Source organism: Musa acuminata, chromosome BXJ2-8 (assembly GCF_036884655.1).
Source record: "Musa acuminata AAA Group cultivar baxijiao chromosome BXJ2-8, Cavendish_Baxijiao_AAA, whole genome shotgun sequence".
NCBI classification, from domain to species: domain Eukaryota; kingdom Viridiplantae; phylum Streptophyta; class Magnoliopsida; order Zingiberales; family Musaceae; genus Musa; species Musa acuminata.
In genome coordinates, this window is record NC_088345.1 from 37,328,713 (window position 1) to 37,347,669 (window position 18,957).

Below are 18,957 nucleotides of genomic sequence, written 5' to 3' on the forward strand. Positions count from 1 at the left end.
TGGGCATCGGAGAGATCCGACAATGGCGATTCCGAGATCGTTCGAGAGTACAAAGGCGAGGGACGACGCACACAAAACGAGTGCGATCATACCAGCACTAAAGCACCGGATCCCATCAGAACTCCGAAGTTAAGCGTGCTTGGGCGAGAGTAGTACTAGGATGGGTGACCCCTTGGGAAGTCCTCGTGCTGCACTCCTTTTTGCGCCCCAAAAGTCCTCGTGTTAATAAATATGTCATTAACATATAGCAGGAGAATAATGAAATCATCATCTAAAAATTTCTTCATAAACATACAGTGGTTCTAGGATGGGTGACCCCCTGTTGCACTCGTTTTTGCGCCCCGAGCGGCCAAAACCTCTCCCGTCGGCCTCCGAGGCGATGGTTTTGGGCCTCGGAATTTGCCGTGACCGCTACGCAGTCAGTCTCGTGGGGCTCGGAGAGAGCTTTCCGGAATGGGGCCGCAATAGCGATTCCGAGTTCGTTCGAGAAAGTCCCGATGGTTTCGGCGCGCGCTTGCCGTGTCCGGTACGCGGTCGGCCTCGTGGGCATCGGAGAGATCCGACAATGGCGATTCCGAGATCGTTCGAGAGTACAAAGGCGAGGGACGACGCACACAAAACGAGTGCGATCATACCAGCACTAAAGCACCGGATCCCATCAGAACTCCGAAGTTAAGCGTGCTTGGGCGAGAGTAGTACTAGGATGGGTGACCCCCTGGGAAGTCCTCGTGCTGCACTCCTTTTTGCGCCCCAAAAGTCCTCGTGTTAATAAATATGTCATTAACATATAGCAGGAGAATAATGAAATCATCATCTAAAAATTTCTTCATAAACATACAGTGGTTCTAGGATGGGTGACCCCCTGTTGCACTCGTTTTTGCGCCCCGAGCGGCCAAAACCTCTCCCGTCGGCCTCCGAGGCGATGGTTTTGGGCCTCGGAATTTGCCGTGACCGCTACGCAGTCAGTCTCGTGGGGCTCGGAGAGAGCTTTCCGGAATGGGGCCGCAATAGCGATTCCGAGTTCGTTCGAGAAAGTCCCGATGGTTTCGGCGCGCGCTTGCCGTGTCCGGTACGCGGTCGGCCTCGTGGGCATCGGAGAGATCCGACAATGGCGATTCCGAGATCGTTCGAGAGTACAAAGGCGAGGGACGACGCAAACAAAACGAGTGCGATCATACCAGCACTAAAGCACCGGATCCCATCAGAACTCCGAAGTTAAGCGTGCTTGGGCGAGAGTAGTACTAGGATGGGTGACCCCCTGGGAAGTCCTCGTGTTGCACTCCTTTTTGCGCCCCAAAAGACTTACTTAGAACCCTCTTTTAAGCTTTTCAATTTTTCCAGCATTATGGCCAACAATAAATATGTCATTAACATATAGCAGGAGAATAATGAAATCATCATCTAAAAATTTCTTCATAAACATACAGTGGTTCTAGGATGGGTGACCCCCTGTTGCACTCGTTTTTGCGCCCCGAGCGGCCAAAACCTCTCCCGTCGGCCTCCGAGGCGATGGTTTTGGGCCTCGGAATTTGCCGTGACCGCTACGCAGTCAGTCTCGTGGGGCTCGGAGAGAGCTTTCCGGAATGGGGCCGCAATAGCGATTCCGAGTTCGTTCGAGAAAGTCCCGATGGTTTCGGCGCGCGCTTGCCGTGTCCGGTACGCGGTCGGCCTCGTGGGCATCGGAGAGATCCGACAATGGCGATTCCGAGATCGTTCGAGAGTACAAAGGCGAGGGACGACGCAAACAAAACGAGTGCGATCATACCTGCACTAAAGCACCGGATCCCATCAGAACTCCGAAGTTAAGCGTGCTTGGGCGAGAGTAGTACTAGGATGGGTGACCCCCTGGGAAGTCCTCGTGTTGCACTCCTTTTTGCGCCCCAAAAGACTTACTTAGAACCCTCTTTTAAGCTTTTCAATTTTTCCAGCATTATGGCCAACAATAAATATGTCATTAACATATAGCAGGAGAATAATGAAATCATCATCTAAAAATTTCTTCATAAACATACAGTGGTTCTAGGATGGGTGACCCCCTGTTGCACTCGTTTTTGCGCCCCGAGCGGCCAAAACCTCTCCCGTCGGCCTCCGAGGCGATGGTTTTGGGCCTCGGAATTTGCCGTGACCGCTACGCAGTCAGTCTCGTGGGGCTCGGAGAGAGCTTTCCGGAATGGGGCCGCAATAGCGATTCCGAGTTCGTTCGAGAAAGTCCCGATGGTTTCGGCGCGCGCTTGCCGTGTCCGGTACGCGGTCGGCCTCGTGGGCATCGGAGAGATCCGACAATGGCGATTCCGAGATCGTTCGAGAGTACAAAGGCGAGGGACGACGCACACAAAACGAGTGCGATCATACCAGCACTAAAGCACCGGATCCCATCAGAACTCCGAAGTTAAGCGTGCTTGGGCGAGAGTAGTACTAGGATGGGTGACCCCCTGGGAAGTCCTCGTGCTGCACTCCTTTTTGCGCCCCAAAAGTCCTCGTGTTAATAAATATGTCATTAACATATAGCAGGAGAATAATGAAATCATCATCTAAAAATTTCTTCATAAACATACAGTGGTTCTAGGATGGGTGACCCCCTGTTGCACTCGTTTTTGCGCCCCGAGCGGCCAAAACCTCTCCCGTCGGCCTCCGAGGCGATGGTTTTGGGCCTCGGAATTTGCCGTGACCGCTACGCAGTCAGTCTCGTGGGGCTCGGAGAGAGCTTTCCGGAATGGGGCCGCAATAGCGATTCCGAGTTCGTTCGAGAAAGTCCCGATGGTTTCGGCGCGCGCTTGCCGTGTCCGGTACGCGGTCGGCCTCGTGGGCATCGGAGAGATCCGACAATGGCGATTCCGAGATCGTTCGAGAGTACAAAGGCGAGGGACGACGCACACAAAACGAGTGCGATCATACCAGCACTAAAGCACCGGATCCCATCAGAACTCCGAAGTTAAGCGTGCTTGGGCGAGAGTAGTACTAGGATGGGTGACCCCCTGGGAAGTCCTCGTGCTGCACTCCTTTTTGCGCCCCAAAAGTCCTCGTGTTAATAAATATGTCATTAACATATAGCAGGAGAATAATGAAATCATCATCTAAAAATTTCTTCATAAACATACAGTGGTTCTAGGATGGGTGACCCCCTGTTGCACTCGTTTTTGCGCCCCGAGCGGCCAAAACCTCTCCCGTCGGCCTCCGAGGCGATGGTTTTGGGCCTCGGAATTTGCCGTGACCGCTACGCAGTCAGTCTCGTGGGGCTCGGAGAGAGCTTTCCGGAATGGGGCCGCAATAGCGATTCCGAGTTCGTTCGAGAAAGTCCCGATGGTTTCGGCGCGCGCTTGCCGTGTCCGGTACGCGGTCGGCCTCGTGGGCATCGGAGAGATCCGACAATGGCGATTCCGAGATCGTTCGAGAGTACAAAGGCGAGGGACGACGCAAACAAAACGAGTGCGATCATACCTGCACTAAAGCACCGGATCCCATCAGAACTCCGAAGTTAAGCGTGCTTGGGCGAGAGTAGTACTAGGATGGGTGACCCCCTGGGAAGTCCTCGTGTTGCACTCCTTTTTGCGCCCCAAAAGACTTACTTAGAACCCTCTTTTAAGCTTTTCAATTTTTCCAGCATTATGGCCAACAATAAATATGTCATTAACATATAGCAGGAGAATAATGAAATCATCATCTAAAAATTTCTTCATAAACATACAGTGGTTCTAGGATGGGTGACCCCCTGTTGCACTCGTTTTTGCGCCCCGAGCGGCCAAAACCTCTCCCGTCGGCCTCCGAGGCGATGGTTTTGGGCCTCGGAATTTGCCGTGACCGCTACGCAGTCAGTCTCGTGGGGCTCGGAGAGAGCTTTCCGGAATGGGGCCGCAATAGCGATTCCGAGTTCGTTCGAGAAAGTCCCGATGGTTTCGGCGCGCGCTTGCCGTGTCCGGTACGCGGTCGGCCTCGTGGGCATCGGAGAGATCCGACAATGGCGATTCCGAGATCGTTCGAGAGTACAAAGGCGAGGGACGACGCACACAAAACGAGTGCGATCATACCAGCACTAAAGCACCGGATCCCATCAGAACTCCGAAGTTAAGCGTGCTTGGGCGAGAGTAGTACTAGGATGGGTGACCCCCTGGGAAGTCCTCGTGCTGCACTCCTTTTTGCGCCCCAAAAGTCCTCGTGTTAATAAATATGTCATTAACATATAGCAGGAGAATAATGAAATCATCATCTAAAAATTTCTTCATAAACATACAGTGGTTCTAGGATGGGTGACCCCCTGTTGCACTCGTTTTTGCGCCCCGAGCGGCCAAAACCTCTCCCGTCGGCCTCCGAGGCGATGGTTTTGGGCCTCGGAATTTGCCGTGACCGCTACGCAGTCAGTCTCGTGGGGCTCGGAGAGAGCTTTCCGGAATGGGGCCGCAATAGCGATTCCGAGTTCGTTCGAGAAAGTCCCGATGGTTTCGGCGCGCGCTTGCCGTGTCCGGTACGCGGTCGGCCTCGTGGGCATCGGAGAGATCCGACAATGGCGATTCCGAGATCGTTCGAGAGTACAAAGGCGAGGGACGACGCACACAAAACGAGTGCGATCATACCAGCACTAAAGCACCGGATCCCATCAGAACTCCGAAGTTAAGCGTGCTTGGGCGAGAGTAGTACTAGGATGGGTGACCCCCTGGGAAGTCCTCGTGCTGCACTCCTTTTTGCGCCCCAAAAGTCCTCGTGTTAATAAATATGTCATTAACATATAGCAGGAGAATAATGAAATCATCATCTAAAAATTTCTTCATAAACATACAGTGGTTCTAGGATGGGTGACCCCCTGTTGCACTCGTTTTTGCGCCCCGAGCGGCCAAAACCTCTCCCGTCGGCCTCCGAGGCGATGGTTTTGGGCCTCGGAATTTGCCGTGACCGCTACGCAGTCAGTCTCGTGGGGCTCGGAGAGAGCTTTCCGGAATGGGGCCGCAATAGCGATTCCGAGTTCGTTCGAGAAAGTCCCGATGGTTTCGGCGCGCGCTTGCCGTGTCCGGTACGCGGTCGGCCTCGTGGGCATCGGAGAGATCCGACAATGGCGATTCCGAGATCGTTCGAGAGTACAAAGGCGAGGGACGACGCAAACAAAACGAGTGCGATCATACCTGCACTAAAGCACCGGATCCCATCAGAACTCCGAAGTTAAGCGTGCTTGGGCGAGAGTAGTACTAGGATGGGTGACCCCCTGGGAAGTCCTCGTGTTGCACTCCTTTTTGCGCCCCAAAAGACTTACTTAGAACCCTCTTTTAAGCTTTTCAATTTTTCCAGCATTATGGCCAACAATAAATATGTCATTAACATATAGCAGGAGAATAATGAAATCATCATCTAAAAATTTCTTCATAAACATACAGTGGTTCTAGGATGGGTGACCCCCTGTTGCACTCGTTTTTGCGCCCCGAGCGGCCAAAACCTCTCCCGTCGGCCTCCGAGGCGATGGTTTTGGGCCTCGGAATTTGCCGTGACCGCTACGCAGTCAGTCTCGTGGGGCTCGGAGAGAGCTTTCCGGAATGGGGCCGCAATAGCGATTCCGAGTTCGTTCGAGAAAGTCCCGATGGTTTCGGCGCGCGCTTGCCGTGTCCGGTACGCGGTCGGCCTCGTGGGCATCGGAGAGATCCGACAATGGCGATTCCGAGATCGTTCGAGAGTACAAAGGCGAGGGACGACGCACACAAAACGAGTGCGATCATACCAGCACTAAAGCACCGGATCCCATCAGAACTCCGAAGTTAAGCGTGCTTGGGCGAGAGTAGTACTAGGATGGGTGACCCCCTGGGAAGTCCTCGTGCTGCACTCCTTTTTGCGCCCCAAAAGTCCTCGTGTTAATAAATATGTCATTAACATGTAGCAGGAGAATAATGAAATCATCATCTAAAAATTTCTTCATAAACATACAGTGGTTCTAGGATGGGTGACCCCCTGTTGCACTCGTTTTTGCGCCCCGAGCGGCCAAAACCTCTCCCGTCGGCCTCCGAGGCGATGGTTTTGGGCCTCGGAATTTGCCGTGACCGCTACGCAGTCAGTCTCGTGGGGCTCGGAGAGAGCTTTCCGGAATGGGGCCGCAATAGCGATTCCGAGTTCGTTCGAGAAAGTCCCGATGGTTTCGGCGCGCGCTTGCCGTGTCCGGTACGCGGTCGGCCTCGTGGGCATCGGAGAGATCCGACAATGGCGATTCCGAGATCGTTCGAGAGTACAAAGGCGAGGGACGACGCAAACAAAACGAGTGCGATCATACCTGCACTAAAGCACCGGATCCCATCAGAACTCCGAAGTTAAGCGTGCTTGGGCGAGAGTAGTACTAGGATGGGTGACCCCCTGGGAAGTCCTCGTGTTGCACTCCTTTTTGCGCCCCAAAAGACTTACTTAGAACCCTCTTTTAAGCTTTTCAATTTTTCCAGCATTATGGCCAACAATAAATATGTCATTAACATATAGCAGGAGAATAATGAAATCATCATCTAAAAATTTCTTCATAAACATACAGTGGTTCTAGGATGGGTGACCCCCTGTTGCACTCGTTTTTGCGCCCCGAGCGGCCAAAACCTCTCCCGTCGGCCTCCGAGGCGATGGTTTTGGGCCTCGGAATTTGCCGTGACCGCTACGCAGTCAGTCTCGTGGGGCTCGGAGAGAGCTTTCCGGAATGGGGCCGCAATAGCGATTCCGAGTTCGTTCGAGAAAGTCCCGATGGTTTCGGCGCGCGCTTGCCGTGTCCGGTACGCGGTCGGCCTCGTGGGCATCGGAGAGATCCGACAATGGCGATTCCGAGATCGTTCGAGAGTACAAAGGCGAGGGACGACGCACACAAAACGAGTGCGATCATACCAGCACTAAAGCACCGGATCCCATCAGAACTCCGAAGTTAAGCGTGCTTGGGCGAGAGTAGTACTAGGATGGGTGACCCCCTGGGAAGTCCTCGTGCTGCACTCCTTTTTGCGCCCCAAAAGTCCTCGTGTTAATAAATATGTCATTAACATATAGCAGGAGAATAATGAAATCATCATCTAAAAATTTCTTCATAAACATACAGTGGTTCTAGGATGGGTGACCCCCTGTTGCACTCGTTTTTGCGCCCCGAGCGGCCAAAACCTCTCCCGTCGGCCTCCGAGGCGATGGTTTTGGGCCTCGGAATTTGCCGTGACCGCTACGCAGTCAGTCTCGTGGGGCTCGGAGAGAGCTTTCCGGAATGGGGCCGCAATAGCGATTCCGAGTTCGTTCGAGAAAGTCCCGATGGTTTCGGCGCGCGCTTGCCGTGTCCGGTACGCGGTCGGCCTCGTGGGCATCGGAGAGATCCGACAATGGCGATTCCGAGATCGTTCGAGAGTACAAAGGCGAGGGACGACGCAAACAAAATGAGTGCGATCATACCAGCACTAAAGCACCGGATCCCATCAGAACTCCGAAGTTAAGCGTGCTTGGGCGAGAGTAGTACTAGGATGGGTGACCCCCTGGGAAGTCCTCGTGTTGCACTCCTTTTTGCGCCCCAAAAGACTTACTTAGAACCCTCTTTTAAGCTTTTCAATTTTTCCAGCATTATGGCCAACAATAAATATGTCATTAACATATAGCAGGAGAATAATGAAATCATCATCTAAAAATTTCTTCATAAACATACAGTGGTTCTAGGATGGGTGACCCCCTGTTGCACTCGTTTTTGCGCCCCGAGCGGCCAAAACCTCTCCCGTCGGCCTCCGAGGCGATGGTTTTGGGCCTCGGAATTTGCCGTGACCGCTACGCAGTCAGTCTCGTGGGGCTCGGAGAGAGCTTTCCGGAATGGGGCCGCAATAGCGATTCCGAGTTCGTTCGAGAAAGTCCCGATGGTTTCGGCGCGCGCTTGCCGTGTCCGGTACGCGGTCGGCCTCGTGGGCATCGGAGAGATCCGACAATGGCGATTCCGAGATCGTTCGAGAGTACAAAGGCGAGGGACGACGCACACAAAACGAGTGCGATCATACCAGCACTAAAGCACCGGATCCCATCAGAACTCCGAAGTTAAGCGTGCTTGGGCGAGAGTAGTACTAGGATGGGTGACCCCCTGGGAAGTCCTCGTGCTGCACTCCTTTTTGCGCCCCAAAAGTCCTCGTGTTAATAAATATGTCATTAACATATAGCAGGAGAATAATGAAATCATCATCTAAAAATTTCTTCATAAACATACAGTGGTTCTAGGATGGGTGACCCCCTGTTGCACTCGTTTTTGCGCCCCGAGCGGCCAAAACCTCTCCCGTCGGCCTCCGAGGCGATGGTTTTGGGCCTCGGAATTTGCCGTGACCGCTACGCAGTCAGTCTCGTGGGGCTCGGAGAGAGCTTTCCGGAATGGGGCCGCAATAGCGATTCCGAGTTCGTTCGAGAAAGTCCCGATGGTTTCGGCGCGCGCTTGCCGTGTCCGGTACGCGGTCGGCCTCGTGGGCATCGGAGAGATCCGACAATGGCGATTCCGAGATCGTTCGAGAGTACAAAGGCGAGGGACGACGCAAACAAAATGAGTGCGATCATACCAGCACTAAAGCACCGGATCCCATCAGAACTCCGAAGTTAAGCGTGCTTGGGCGAGAGTGACCCCCTGGGAAGTCCTCGTGTTGCACTCCTTTTTGCGCCCCAAAAGACTTACTTAGAACCCTCTTTTAAGCTTTTCAATTTTTCCAGCATTATGGCCAACAATAAATATGTCATTAACATATAGCAGGAGAATAATGAAATCATCATCTAAAAATTTCTTCATAAACATACAGTGGTTCTAGGATGGGTGACCCCCTGTTGCACTCGTTTTTGCGCCCCGAGCGGCCAAAACCTCTCCCGTCGGCCTCCGAGGCGATGGTTTTGGGCCTCGGAATTTGCCGTGACCGCTACGCAGTCAGTCTCGTGGGGCTCGGAGAGAGCTTTCCGGAATGGGGCCGCAATAGCGATTCCGAGTTCGTTCGAGAAAGTCCCGATGGTTTCGGCGCGCGCTTGCCGTGTCCGGTACGCGGTCGGCCTCGTGGGCATCGGAGAGATCCGACAATGGCGATTCCGAGATCGTTCGAGAGTACAAAGGCGAGGGACGACGCACACAAAACGAGTGCGATCATACCAGCACTAAAGCACCGGATCCCATCAGAACTCCGAAGTTAAGCGTGCTTGGGCGAGAGTAGTACTAGGATGGGTGACCCCCTGGGAAGTCCTCGTGTTGCACTCCTTTTTGCGCCCCTCTTTTAAGCTTTTCAATTTTTCCAGCATTATGGCCAACAATAAATATGTCATTAACATATAGCAGGAGAATAATGAAATCATCATCTAAAAATTTCTTCATAAACATACAGTGGTTCTAGGATGGGTGACCCCCTGTTGCACTCGTTTTTGCGCCCCGAGCGGCCAAAACCTCTCCCGTCGGCCTCCGAGGCGATGGTTTTGGGCCTCGGAATTTGCCGTGACCGCTACGCAGTCAGTCTCGTGGGGCTCGGAGAGAGCTTTCCGGAATGGGGCCGCAATAGCGATTCCGAGTTCGTTCGAGAAAGTCCCGATGGTTTCGACGCGCGCTTGCCGTGTCCGGTACGCGGTCGGCCTCGTGGGCATCGGAGAGATCCGACAATGGCGATTCCGAGATCGTTCGAGAGTACAAAGGCGAGGGACGACGCAAACAAAACGAGTGCGATCATACCAGCACTAAAGCACCGGATCCCATCAGAACTCCGAAGTTAAGCGTGCTTGGGCGAGAGTAGTACTAGGATGGGTGACCCCCTGGGAAGTCCTCGTGTTGCACTCCTTTTTGCGCCCCAAAAGACTTACTTAGAACCCTATTTTAAGCTTTTCAATTTTTCCAGCATTATGGCCAACAATAAATATGTCATTAACATATAGCAGGAGAATAATGAAATCATCATCTAAAAATTTCTTCATAAACATACAGTGGTTCTAGGATGGGTGACCCCCTGTTGCACTCGTTTTTGCGCCCCGAGCGGCCAAAACCTCTCCCGTCGGCCTCCGAGGCGATGGTTTTGGGCCTCGGAATTTGCCGTGACCGCTACGCAGTCAGTCTCGTGGGGCTCGGAGAGAGCTTTCCGGAATGGGGCCGCAATAGCGATTCCGAGTTCGTTCGAGAAAGTCCCGATGGTTTCGGCGCGCGCTTGCCGTGTCCGGTACGCGGTCGGCCTCGTGGGCATCGGAGAGATCCGACAATGGCGATTCCGAGATCGTTCGAGAGTACAAAGGCGAGGGATGACGCACACAAAATGAGTGCGATCATACCAGCACTAAAGCACCGGATCCCATCAGAACTCCGAAGTTAAGCGTGCTTGGGCGAGAGTAGTACTAGGATGGGTGACCCCCTGGGAAGTCCTCGTGCTGCACTCCTTTTTGCGCCCCAAAAGTCCTCGTGTTAATAAATATGTCATTAACATATAGCAGGAGAATAATGAAATCATCATCTAAAAATTTCTTCATAAACATACAGTGGTTCTAGGATGGGTGACCCCCTGTTGCACTCGTTTTTGCGCCCCGAGCGGCCAAAACCTCTCCCGTCGGCCTCCGAGGCGATGGTTTTGGGCCTCGGAATTTGCCGTGACCGCTACGCAGTCAGTCTCGTGGGGCTCGGAGAGAGCTTTCCGGAATGGGGCCGCAATAGCGATTCCGAGTTCGTTCGAGAAAGTCCCGATGGTTTCGGCGCGCGCTTGCCGTGTCCGGTACGCGGTCGGCCTCGTGGGCATCGGAGAGATCCGACAATGGCGATTCCGAGATCGTTCGAGAGTACAAAGGCGAGGGACGACGCAAACAAAATGAGTGCGATCATACCAGCACTAAAGCATCGGATCCCATCAGAACTCCGAAGTTAAGCGTGCTTGGGCGAGAGTAGTACTAGGATGGGTGACCCCCTGGGAAGTCCTCGTGTTGCACTCCTTTTTGCGCCCCAAAAGACTTACTTAGAACCCTCTTTTAAGCTTTTCAATTTTTCCAGCATTATGGCCAACAATAAATATGTCATTAACATATAGCAGGAGAATAATGAAATCATCATCTAAAAATTTCTTCATAAACATACAGTGGTTCTAGGATGGGTGACCCCCTGTTGCACTCGTTTTTGCGCCCCGAGCGGCCAAAACCTCTCCCGTCGGCCTCCGAGGCGATGGTTTTGGGCCTCGGAATTTGCCGTGACCGCTACGCAGTCAGTCTCGTGGGGCTCGGAGAGAGCTTTCCGGAATGGGGCCGCAATAGCGATTCCGAGTTCGTTCGAGAAAGTCCCGATGGTTTCGGCGCGCGCTTGCCGTGTCCGGTACGCGGTCGGCCTCGTGGGCATCGGAGAGATCCGACAATGGCGATTCCGAGATCGTTCGAGAGTACAAAGGCGAGGGACGACGCACACAAAACGAGTGCGATCATACCAGCACTAAAGCACCGGATCCCATCAGAACTCCGAAGTTAAGCGTGCTTGGGCGAGAGTAGTACTAGGATGGGTGACCCCCTGGGAAGTCCTCGTGCTGCACTCCTTTTTGCGCCCCAAAAGTCCTCGTGTTAATAAATATGTCATTAACATATAGCAGGAGAATAATGAAATCATCATCTAAAAATTTCTTCATAAACATACAGTGGTTCTAGGATGGGTGACCCCCTGTTGCACTCGTTTTTGCGCCCCGAGCGGCCAAAACCTCTCCCGTCGGCCTCCGAGGCGATGGTTTTGGGCCTCGGAATTTGCCGTGACCGCTACGCAGTCAGTCTCGTGGGGCTCGGAGAGAGCTTTCCGGAATGGGGCCGCAATAGCGATTCCGAGTTCGTTCGAGAAAGTCCCGATGGTTTCGGCGCGCGCTTGCCGTGTCCGGTACGCGGTCGGCCTCGTGGGCATCGGAGAGATCCGACAATGGCGATTCCGAGATCGTTCGAGAGTACAAAGGCGAGGGACGACGCACACAAAACGAGTGCGATCATACCAGCACTAAAGCACCGGATCCCATCAGAACTCCTTTTTGCGCCCCAAAAGTCCTCGTGTTAATAAATATGTCATTAACATATAGCAGGAGAATAATGAAATCATCATCTAAAAATTTCTTCATAAACATACAGTGGTTCTAGGATGGGTGACCCCCTGTTGCACTCGTTTTTGCGCCCCGAGCGGCCAAAACCTCTCCCGTCGGCCTCCGAGGCGATGGTTTTGGGCCTCGGAATTTGCCGTGACCGCTACGCAGTCAGTCTCGTGGGGCTCGGAGAGAGCTTTCCGGAATGGGGCCGCAATAGCGATTCCGAGTTCGTTCGAGAAAGTCCCGATGGTTTCGGCGCGCGCTTGCCGTGTCCGGTACGCGGTCGGCCTCGTGGGCATCGGAGAGATCCGACAATGGCGATTCCGAGATCGTTCGAGAGTACAAAGGCGAGGGACGACGCAAACAAAACGAGTGCGATCATACCTGCACTAAAGCACCGGATCCCATCAGAACTCCGAAGTTAAGCGTGCTTGGGCGAGAGTAGTACTAGGATGGGTGACCCCCTGGGAAGTCCTCGTGTTGCACTCCTTTTTGCGCCCCAAAAGACTTACTTAGAACCCTCTTTTAAGCTTTTCAATTTTTCCAGCATTATGGCCAACAATAAATATGTCATTAACATATAGCAGGAGAATAATGAAATCATCATCTAAAAATTTCTTCATAAACATACAGTGGTTCTAGGATGGGTGACCCCCTGTTGCACTCGTTTTTGCGCCCCGAGCGGCCAAAACCTCTCCCGTCGGCCTCCGAGGCGATGGTTTTGGGCCTCGGAATTTGCCGTGACCGCTACGCAGTCAGTCTCGTGGGGCTCGGAGAGAGCTTTCCGGAATGGGGCCGCAATAGCGATTCCGAGTTCGTTCGAGAAAGTCCCGATGGTTTCGGCGCGCGCTTGCCGTGTCCGGTACGCGGTCGGCCTCGTGGGCATCGGAGAGATCCGACAATGGCGATTCCGAGATCGTTCGAGAGTACAAAGGCGAGGGACGACGCACACAAAACGAGTGCGATCATACCAGCACTAAAGCACCGGATCCCATCAGAACTCCGAAGTTAAGCGTGCTTGGGCGAGAGTAGTACTAGGATGGGTGACCCCCTGGGAAGTCCTCGTGCTGCACTCCTTTTTGCGCCCCAAAAGTCCTCGTGTTAATAAATATGTCATTAACATATAGCAGGAGAATAATGAAATCATCATCTAAAAATTTCTTCATAAACATACAGTGGTTCTAGGATGGGTGACCCCCTGTTGCACTCGTTTTTGCGCCCCGAGCGGCCAAAACCTCTCCCGTCGGCCTCCGAGGCGATGGTTTTGGGCCTCGGAATTTGCCGTGACCGCTACGCAGTCAGTCTCGTGGGGCTCGGAGAGAGCTTTCCGGAATGGGGCCGCAATAGCGATTCCGAGTTCGTTCGAGAAAGTCCCGATGGTTTCGGCGCGCGCTTGCCGTGTCCGGTACGCGGTCGGCCTCGTGGGCATCGGAGAGATCCGACAATGGCGATTCCGAGATCGTTCGAGAGTACAAAGGCGAGGGACGACGCAAACAAAATGAGTGCGATCATACCAGCACTAAAGCATCGGATCCCATCAGAACTCCGAAGTTAAGCGTGCTTGGGCGAGAGTAGTACTAGGATGGGTGACCCCCTGGGAAGTCCTCGTGTTGCACTCCTTTTTGCGCCCCAAAAGACTTACTTAGAACCCTCTTTTAAGCTTTTCAATTTTTCCAGCATTATGGCCAACAATAAATATGTCATTAACATATAGCAGGAGAATAATGAAATCATCATCTAAAAATTTCTTCATAAACATACAGTGGTTCTAGGATGGGTGACCCCCTGTTGCACTCGTTTTTGCGCCCCGAGCGGCCAAAACCTCTCCCGTCGGCCTCCGAGGCGATGGTTTTGGGCCTCGGAATTTGCCGTGACCGCTACGCAGTCAGTCTCGTGGGGCTCGGAGAGAGCTTTCCGGAATGGGGCCGCAATAGCGATTCCGAGTTCGTTCGAGAAAGTCCCGATGGTTTCGGCGCGCGCTTGCCGTGTCCGGTACGCGGTCGGCCTCGTGGGCATCGGAGAGATCCGACAATGGCGATTCCGAGATCGTTCGAGAGTACAAAGGCGAGGGACGACGCACACAAAACGAGTGCGATCATACCAGCACTAAAGCACCGGATCCCATCAGAACTCCGAAGTTAAGCGTGCTTGGGCGAGAGTAGTACTAGGATGGGTGACCCCCTGGGAAGTCCTCGTGCTGCACTCCTTTTTGCGCCCCAAAAGTCCTCGTGTTAATAAATATGTCATTAACATATAGCAGGAGAATAATGAAATCATCATCTAAAAATTTCTTCATAAACATACAGTGGTTCTAGGATGGGTGACCCCCTGTTGCACTCGTTTTTGCGCCCCGAGCGGCCAAAACCTCTCCCGTCGGCCTCCGAGGCGATGGTTTTGGGCCTCGGAATTTGCCGTGACCGCTACGCAGTCAGTCTCGTGGGGCTCGGAGAGAGCTTTCCGGAATGGGGCCGCAATAGCGATTCCGAGTTCGTTCGAGAAAGTCCCGATGGTTTCGGCGCGCGCTTGCCGTGTCCGGTACGCGGTCGGCCTCGTGGGCATCGGAGAGATCCGACAATGGCGATTCCGAGATCGTTCGAGAGTACAAAGGCGAGGGACGACGCACACAAAACGAGTGCGATCATACCAGCACTAAAGCACCGGATCCCATCAGAACTCCTTTTTGCGCCCCAAAAGTCCTCGTGTTAATAAATATGTCATTAACATATAGCAGGAGAATAATGAAATCATCATCTAAAAATTTCTTCATAAACATACAGTGGTTCTAGGATGGGTGACCCCCTGTTGCACTCGTTTTTGCGCCCCGAGCGGCCAAAACCTCTCCCGTCGGCCTCCGAGGCGATGGTTTTGGGCCTCGGAATTTGCCGTGACCGCTACGCAGTCAGTCTCGTGGGGCTCGGAGAGAGCTTTCCGGAATGGGGCCGCAATAGCGATTCCGAGTTCGTTCGAGAAAGTCCCGATGGTTTCGGCGCGCGCTTGCCGTGTCCGGTACGCGGTCGGCCTCGTGGGCATCGGAGAGATCCGACAATGGCGATTCCGAGATCGTTCGAGAGTACAAAGGCGAGGGACGACGCAAACAAAACGAGTGCGATCATACCTGCACTAAAGCACCGGATCCCATCAGAACTCCGAAGTTAAGCGTGCTTGGGCGAGAGTAGTACTAGGATGGGTGACCCCCTGGGAAGTCCTCGTGTTGCACTCCTTTTTGCGCCCCAAAAGACTTACTTAGAACCCTCTTTTAAGCTTTTCAATTTTTCCAGCATTATGGCCAACAATAAATATGTCATTAACATATAGCAGGAGAATAATGAAATCATCATCTAAAAATTTCTTCATAAACATACAGTGGTTCTAGGATGGGTGACCCCCTGTTGCACTCGTTTTTGCGCCCCGAGCGGCCAAAACCTCTCCCGTCGGCCTCCGAGGCGATGGTTTTGGGCCTCGGAATTTGCCGTGACCGCTACGCAGTCAGTCTCGTGGGGCTCGGAGAGAGCTTTCCGGAATGGGGCCGCAATAGCGATTCCGAGTTCGTTCGAGAAAGTCCCGATGGTTTCGGCGCGCGCTTGCCGTGTCCGGTACGCGGTCGGCCTCGTGGGCATCGGAGAGATCCGACAATGGCGATTCCGAGATCGTTCGAGAGTACAAAGGCGAGGGACGACGCACACAAAACGAGTGCGATCATACCAGCACTAAAGCACCGGATCCCATCAGAACTCCGAAGTTAAGCGTGCTTGGGCGAGAGTAGTACTAGGATGGGTGACCCCCTGGGAAGTCCTCGTGCTGCACTCCTTTTTGCGCCCCAAAAGTCCTCGTGTTAATAAATATGTCATTAACATATAGCAGGAGAATAATGAAATCATCATCTAAAAATTTCTTCATAAACATACAGTGGTTCTAGGATGGGTGACCCCCTGTTGCACTCGTTTTTGCGCCCCGAGCGGCCAAAACCTCTCCCGTCGGCCTCCGAGGCGATGGTTTTGGGCCTCGGAATTTGCCGTGACCGCTACGCAGTCAGTCTCGTGGGGCTCGGAGAGAGCTTTCCGGAATGGGGCCGCAATAGCGATTCCGAGTTCGTTCGAGAAAGTCCCGATGGTTTCGGCGCGCGCTTGCCGTGTCCGGTACGCGGTCGGCCTCGTGGGCATCGGAGAGATCCGACAATGGCGATTCCGAGATCGTTCGAGAGTACAAAGGCGAGGGACGACGCACACAAAACGAGTGCGATCATACCAGCACTAAAGCACCGGATCCCATCAGAACTCCGAAGTTAAGCGTGCTTGGGCGAGAGTAGTACTAGGATGGGTGACCCCCTGGGAAGTCCTCGTGCTGCACTCCTTTTTGCGCCCCAAAAGTCCTCGTGTTAATAAATATGTCATTAACATATAGCAGGAGAATAATGAAATCATCATCTAAAAATTTCTTCATAAACATACAGTGGTTCTAGGATGGGTGACCCCCTGTTGCACTCGTTTTTGCGCCCCGAGCGGCCAAAACCTCTCCCGTCGGCCTCCGAGGCGATGGTTTTGGGCCTCGGAATTTGCCGTGACCGCTACGCAGTCAGTCTCGTGGGGCTCGGAGAGAGCTTTCCGGAATGGGGCCGCAATAGCGATTCCGAGTTCGTTCGAGAAAGTCCCGATGGTTTCGGCGCGCGCTTGCCGTGTCCGGTACGCGGTCGGCCTCGTGGGCATCGGAGAGATCCGACAATGGCGATTCCGAGATCGTTCGAGAGTACAAAGGCGAGGGACGACGCAAACAAAACGAGTGCGATCATACCAGCACTAAAGCACCGGATCCCATCAGAACTCCGAAGTTAAGCGTGCTTGGGCGAGAGTAGTACTAGGATGGGTGACCCCCTGGGAAGTCCTCGTGTTGCACTACTTTTTGCGCCCCAAAAGACATACTTAGAACCCTCTTTTAAGCTTTTCAATTTTTCCAGCATTATGGCCAACAATAAATATGTCATTAACATATAGCAGGAGAATAATGAAATCATCATCTAAAAATTTCTTCATAAACATACAGTGGTTCTAGGATGGGTGACCCCCTGTTGCACTCGTTTTTGCGCCCCGAGCGGCCAAAACCTCTCCCGTCGGCCTCCGAGGCGATGGTTTTGGGCCTCGGAATTTGCCGTGACCGCTACGCAGTCAGTCTCGTGGGGCTCGGAGAGAGCTTTCCGGAATGGGGCCGCAATAGCGATTCCGAGTTCGTTCGAGAAAGTCCCGATGGTTTCGGCGCGCGCTTGCCGTGTCCGGTACGCGGTCGGCCTCGTGGGCATCGGAGAGATCCGACAATGGCGATTCCGAGATCGTTCGAGAGTACAAAGGCGAGGGACGACGCACAAAAAACGAGTGCGATCATACCAGCACTAAAGCACCGGATCCCATCAGAACTCCGAAGTTAAGCGTGCTTGGGCGAGAGTAGTACTAGGATGGGTGACCCCCTGGGAAGTCCTCGTGCTGCACTCCTTTTTGCGCCCCAAAAGTCCTCGTGTTAATAAATATGTCATTAACATATAGCAGGAGAATAATGAAATCATCATCTAAAAATTTCTTCATAAACATACAGTGGTTCTAGGATGGGTGACCCCCTGTTGCACTCGTTTTTGCGCCCCGAGCGGCCAAAACCTCTCCCGTCGGCCTCCGAGGCGATGGTTTTGGGCCTCGGAATTTGCCGTGACCGCTACGCAGTCAGTCTCGTGGGGCTCGGAGAGAGCTTTCCGGAATGGGGCCGCAATAGCGATTCCGAGTTCGTTCGAGAAAGTCCCGATGGTTTCGGCGCGCGCTTGCCGTGTCCGGTACGCGGTCGGCCTCGTGGGCATCGGAGAGATCCGACAATGGCGATTCCGAGATCGTTCGAGAGTACAAAGGCGAGGGACGACGCAAACAAAACGAGTGCGATCATACCAGCACTAAAGCACCGGATCCCATCAGAACTCCGAAGTTAAGCGTGCTTGGGCGAGAGTAGTACTAGGATGGGTGACCCCCTGGGAAGTCCTCGTGTTGCACTACTTTTTGCGCCCCAAAAGACATACTTAGAACCCTCTTTTAAGCTTTTCAATTTTTCCAGCATTATGGCCAACAATAAATATGTCATTAACATATAGCAGGAGAATAATGAAATCATCATCTAAAAATTTCTTCATAAACATACAGTGGTTCTAGGATGGGTGACCCCCTGTTGCACTCGTTTTTGCGCCCCGAGCGGCCAAAACCTCTCCCGTCGGCCTCCGAGGCGATGGTTTTGGGCCTCGGAATTTGCCGTGACCGCTACGCAGTCAGTCTCGTGGGGCTCGGAGAGAGCTTTCCGGAATGGGGCCGCAATAGCGATTCCGAGTTCGTTCGAGAAAGTCCCGATGGTTTCGGCGCGCGCTTGCCGTGTCCGGTACGCGGTCGGCCTCGTGGGCATCGGAGAGATCCGACAATGGCGATTCCGAGATCGTTCGAGAGTACAAAGGCGAGGGACGACGCACACAAAACGAGTGCGATCATACCAGCACTAAAGCACCGGATCCCATCAGAACTCCGAAGTTAAGCGTGCTTGGGCGAGAGTAGTACTAGGATGGGTGACCCCCTGGGAAGTCCTCGTGCTGCACTCCTTTTTGCGCCCCAAAAGTCCTCGTGTTAATAAATATGTCATTAACATATAGCAGGAGAATAATGAAATCATCATCTAAAAATTTCTTCATAAACATACAGTGGTTCTAGGATGGGTGACCCCCTGTTGCACTCGTTTTTGCGCCCCGAGCGGCCAAAACCTCTCCCGTCGGCCTCCGAGGCGATGGTTTTGGGCCTCGGAATTTGCCGTGACCGCTACGCAGTCAGTCTCGTGGGGCTCGGAGAGAGCTTTCCGGAATGGGGCCGCAATAGCGATTCCGAGTTCGTTCGAGAAAGTCCCGATGGTTTCGGCGCGCGCTTGCCGTGTCCGGTACGCGGTCGGCCTCGTGGGCATCGGAGAG

At 53.3% G+C, this 18,957-nt stretch overlaps 31 non-coding genes and 1 pseudogene across 31 annotated transcripts; all 32 read left to right on the forward strand.

Annotated features, from left to right (window-relative positions):
• Window positions 1-78: 78 nt before the first annotated feature.
• LOC135621788 (5S ribosomal RNA) lies at window positions 79-197 on the forward strand. Its single transcript, XR_010490946.1, has one exon. It is a non-coding gene; the product is annotated as a 5S ribosomal RNA (ribosomal RNA).
• Window positions 198-621: 424 nt separating this feature from the next.
• LOC135621679 (5S ribosomal RNA) lies at window positions 622-740 on the forward strand. Its single transcript, XR_010490841.1, has one exon. It is a non-coding gene; the product is annotated as a 5S ribosomal RNA (ribosomal RNA).
• Window positions 741-1,164: 424 nt separating this feature from the next.
• LOC135621307 (5S ribosomal RNA) lies at window positions 1,165-1,283 on the forward strand. Its single transcript, XR_010490494.1, has one exon. It is a non-coding gene; the product is annotated as a 5S ribosomal RNA (ribosomal RNA).
• A 468-nt stretch (window positions 1,284-1,751) lies between these two features.
• Window positions 1,752-1,870, forward strand: LOC135621570 (5S ribosomal RNA). Its single transcript, XR_010490733.1, has one exon. It is a non-coding gene; the product is annotated as a 5S ribosomal RNA (ribosomal RNA).
• A 468-nt stretch (window positions 1,871-2,338) lies between these two features.
• LOC135621681 (5S ribosomal RNA) lies at window positions 2,339-2,457 on the forward strand. The gene has a single exon (XR_010490843.1). It is a non-coding gene; the product is annotated as a 5S ribosomal RNA (ribosomal RNA).
• A 424-nt stretch (window positions 2,458-2,881) lies between these two features.
• Window positions 2,882-3,000, forward strand: LOC135621682 (5S ribosomal RNA). The gene has a single exon (XR_010490844.1). It is a non-coding gene; the product is annotated as a 5S ribosomal RNA (ribosomal RNA).
• A 424-nt stretch (window positions 3,001-3,424) lies between these two features.
• LOC135621571 (5S ribosomal RNA) lies at window positions 3,425-3,543 on the forward strand. The gene has a single exon (XR_010490734.1). It is a non-coding gene; the product is annotated as a 5S ribosomal RNA (ribosomal RNA).
• Window positions 3,544-4,011: 468 nt separating this feature from the next.
• Window positions 4,012-4,130, forward strand: LOC135621683 (5S ribosomal RNA). Its single transcript, XR_010490845.1, has one exon. It is a non-coding gene; the product is annotated as a 5S ribosomal RNA (ribosomal RNA).
• A 424-nt stretch (window positions 4,131-4,554) lies between these two features.
• On the forward strand, window positions 4,555-4,673 carry LOC135621684 (5S ribosomal RNA). The gene has a single exon (XR_010490846.1). It is a non-coding gene; the product is annotated as a 5S ribosomal RNA (ribosomal RNA).
• Window positions 4,674-5,097: 424 nt separating this feature from the next.
• LOC135621572 (5S ribosomal RNA) lies at window positions 5,098-5,216 on the forward strand. The gene has a single exon (XR_010490735.1). It is a non-coding gene; the product is annotated as a 5S ribosomal RNA (ribosomal RNA).
• A 468-nt stretch (window positions 5,217-5,684) lies between these two features.
• Window positions 5,685-5,803, forward strand: LOC135621685 (5S ribosomal RNA). The gene has a single exon (XR_010490847.1). It is a non-coding gene; the product is annotated as a 5S ribosomal RNA (ribosomal RNA).
• Window positions 5,804-6,227: 424 nt separating this feature from the next.
• Window positions 6,228-6,346, forward strand: LOC135621573 (5S ribosomal RNA). Its single transcript, XR_010490736.1, has one exon. It is a non-coding gene; the product is annotated as a 5S ribosomal RNA (ribosomal RNA).
• A 468-nt stretch (window positions 6,347-6,814) lies between these two features.
• LOC135621686 (5S ribosomal RNA) lies at window positions 6,815-6,933 on the forward strand. Its single transcript, XR_010490848.1, has one exon. It is a non-coding gene; the product is annotated as a 5S ribosomal RNA (ribosomal RNA).
• Window positions 6,934-7,357: 424 nt separating this feature from the next.
• Window positions 7,358-7,476, forward strand: LOC135621319 (5S ribosomal RNA). Its single transcript, XR_010490496.1, has one exon. It is a non-coding gene; the product is annotated as a 5S ribosomal RNA (ribosomal RNA).
• Window positions 7,477-7,944: 468 nt separating this feature from the next.
• On the forward strand, window positions 7,945-8,063 carry LOC135621687 (5S ribosomal RNA). The gene has a single exon (XR_010490849.1). It is a non-coding gene; the product is annotated as a 5S ribosomal RNA (ribosomal RNA).
• Window positions 8,064-8,487: 424 nt separating this feature from the next.
• Window positions 8,488-8,591, forward strand: LOC135621315 (5S ribosomal RNA; annotated as a pseudogene).
• A 468-nt stretch (window positions 8,592-9,059) lies between these two features.
• Window positions 9,060-9,178, forward strand: LOC135621329 (5S ribosomal RNA). Its single transcript, XR_010490497.1, has one exon. It is a non-coding gene; the product is annotated as a 5S ribosomal RNA (ribosomal RNA).
• Window positions 9,179-9,626: 448 nt separating this feature from the next.
• On the forward strand, window positions 9,627-9,745 carry LOC135621330 (5S ribosomal RNA). The gene has a single exon (XR_010490498.1). It is a non-coding gene; the product is annotated as a 5S ribosomal RNA (ribosomal RNA).
• Window positions 9,746-10,213: 468 nt separating this feature from the next.
• On the forward strand, window positions 10,214-10,332 carry LOC135621688 (5S ribosomal RNA). Its single transcript, XR_010490850.1, has one exon. It is a non-coding gene; the product is annotated as a 5S ribosomal RNA (ribosomal RNA).
• Window positions 10,333-10,756: 424 nt separating this feature from the next.
• Window positions 10,757-10,875, forward strand: LOC135621720 (5S ribosomal RNA). The gene has a single exon (XR_010490882.1). It is a non-coding gene; the product is annotated as a 5S ribosomal RNA (ribosomal RNA).
• Window positions 10,876-11,343: 468 nt separating this feature from the next.
• LOC135621689 (5S ribosomal RNA) lies at window positions 11,344-11,462 on the forward strand. Its single transcript, XR_010490851.1, has one exon. It is a non-coding gene; the product is annotated as a 5S ribosomal RNA (ribosomal RNA).
• An 895-nt stretch (window positions 11,463-12,357) lies between these two features.
• LOC135621574 (5S ribosomal RNA) lies at window positions 12,358-12,476 on the forward strand. The gene has a single exon (XR_010490737.1). It is a non-coding gene; the product is annotated as a 5S ribosomal RNA (ribosomal RNA).
• A 468-nt stretch (window positions 12,477-12,944) lies between these two features.
• LOC135621690 (5S ribosomal RNA) lies at window positions 12,945-13,063 on the forward strand. Its single transcript, XR_010490852.1, has one exon. It is a non-coding gene; the product is annotated as a 5S ribosomal RNA (ribosomal RNA).
• Window positions 13,064-13,487: 424 nt separating this feature from the next.
• LOC135621721 (5S ribosomal RNA) lies at window positions 13,488-13,606 on the forward strand. Its single transcript, XR_010490883.1, has one exon. It is a non-coding gene; the product is annotated as a 5S ribosomal RNA (ribosomal RNA).
• Window positions 13,607-14,074: 468 nt separating this feature from the next.
• On the forward strand, window positions 14,075-14,193 carry LOC135621692 (5S ribosomal RNA). The gene has a single exon (XR_010490854.1). It is a non-coding gene; the product is annotated as a 5S ribosomal RNA (ribosomal RNA).
• Window positions 14,194-15,088: 895 nt separating this feature from the next.
• On the forward strand, window positions 15,089-15,207 carry LOC135621575 (5S ribosomal RNA). The gene has a single exon (XR_010490738.1). It is a non-coding gene; the product is annotated as a 5S ribosomal RNA (ribosomal RNA).
• A 468-nt stretch (window positions 15,208-15,675) lies between these two features.
• Window positions 15,676-15,794, forward strand: LOC135621693 (5S ribosomal RNA). The gene has a single exon (XR_010490855.1). It is a non-coding gene; the product is annotated as a 5S ribosomal RNA (ribosomal RNA).
• A 424-nt stretch (window positions 15,795-16,218) lies between these two features.
• On the forward strand, window positions 16,219-16,337 carry LOC135621694 (5S ribosomal RNA). Its single transcript, XR_010490856.1, has one exon. It is a non-coding gene; the product is annotated as a 5S ribosomal RNA (ribosomal RNA).
• Window positions 16,338-16,761: 424 nt separating this feature from the next.
• Window positions 16,762-16,880, forward strand: LOC135621736 (5S ribosomal RNA). Its single transcript, XR_010490897.1, has one exon. It is a non-coding gene; the product is annotated as a 5S ribosomal RNA (ribosomal RNA).
• Window positions 16,881-17,348: 468 nt separating this feature from the next.
• Window positions 17,349-17,467, forward strand: LOC135621695 (5S ribosomal RNA). Its single transcript, XR_010490857.1, has one exon. It is a non-coding gene; the product is annotated as a 5S ribosomal RNA (ribosomal RNA).
• Window positions 17,468-17,891: 424 nt separating this feature from the next.
• On the forward strand, window positions 17,892-18,010 carry LOC135621738 (5S ribosomal RNA). Its single transcript, XR_010490899.1, has one exon. It is a non-coding gene; the product is annotated as a 5S ribosomal RNA (ribosomal RNA).
• A 468-nt stretch (window positions 18,011-18,478) lies between these two features.
• On the forward strand, window positions 18,479-18,597 carry LOC135621696 (5S ribosomal RNA). The gene has a single exon (XR_010490858.1). It is a non-coding gene; the product is annotated as a 5S ribosomal RNA (ribosomal RNA).
• Window positions 18,598-18,957: the final 360 nt, after the last annotated feature.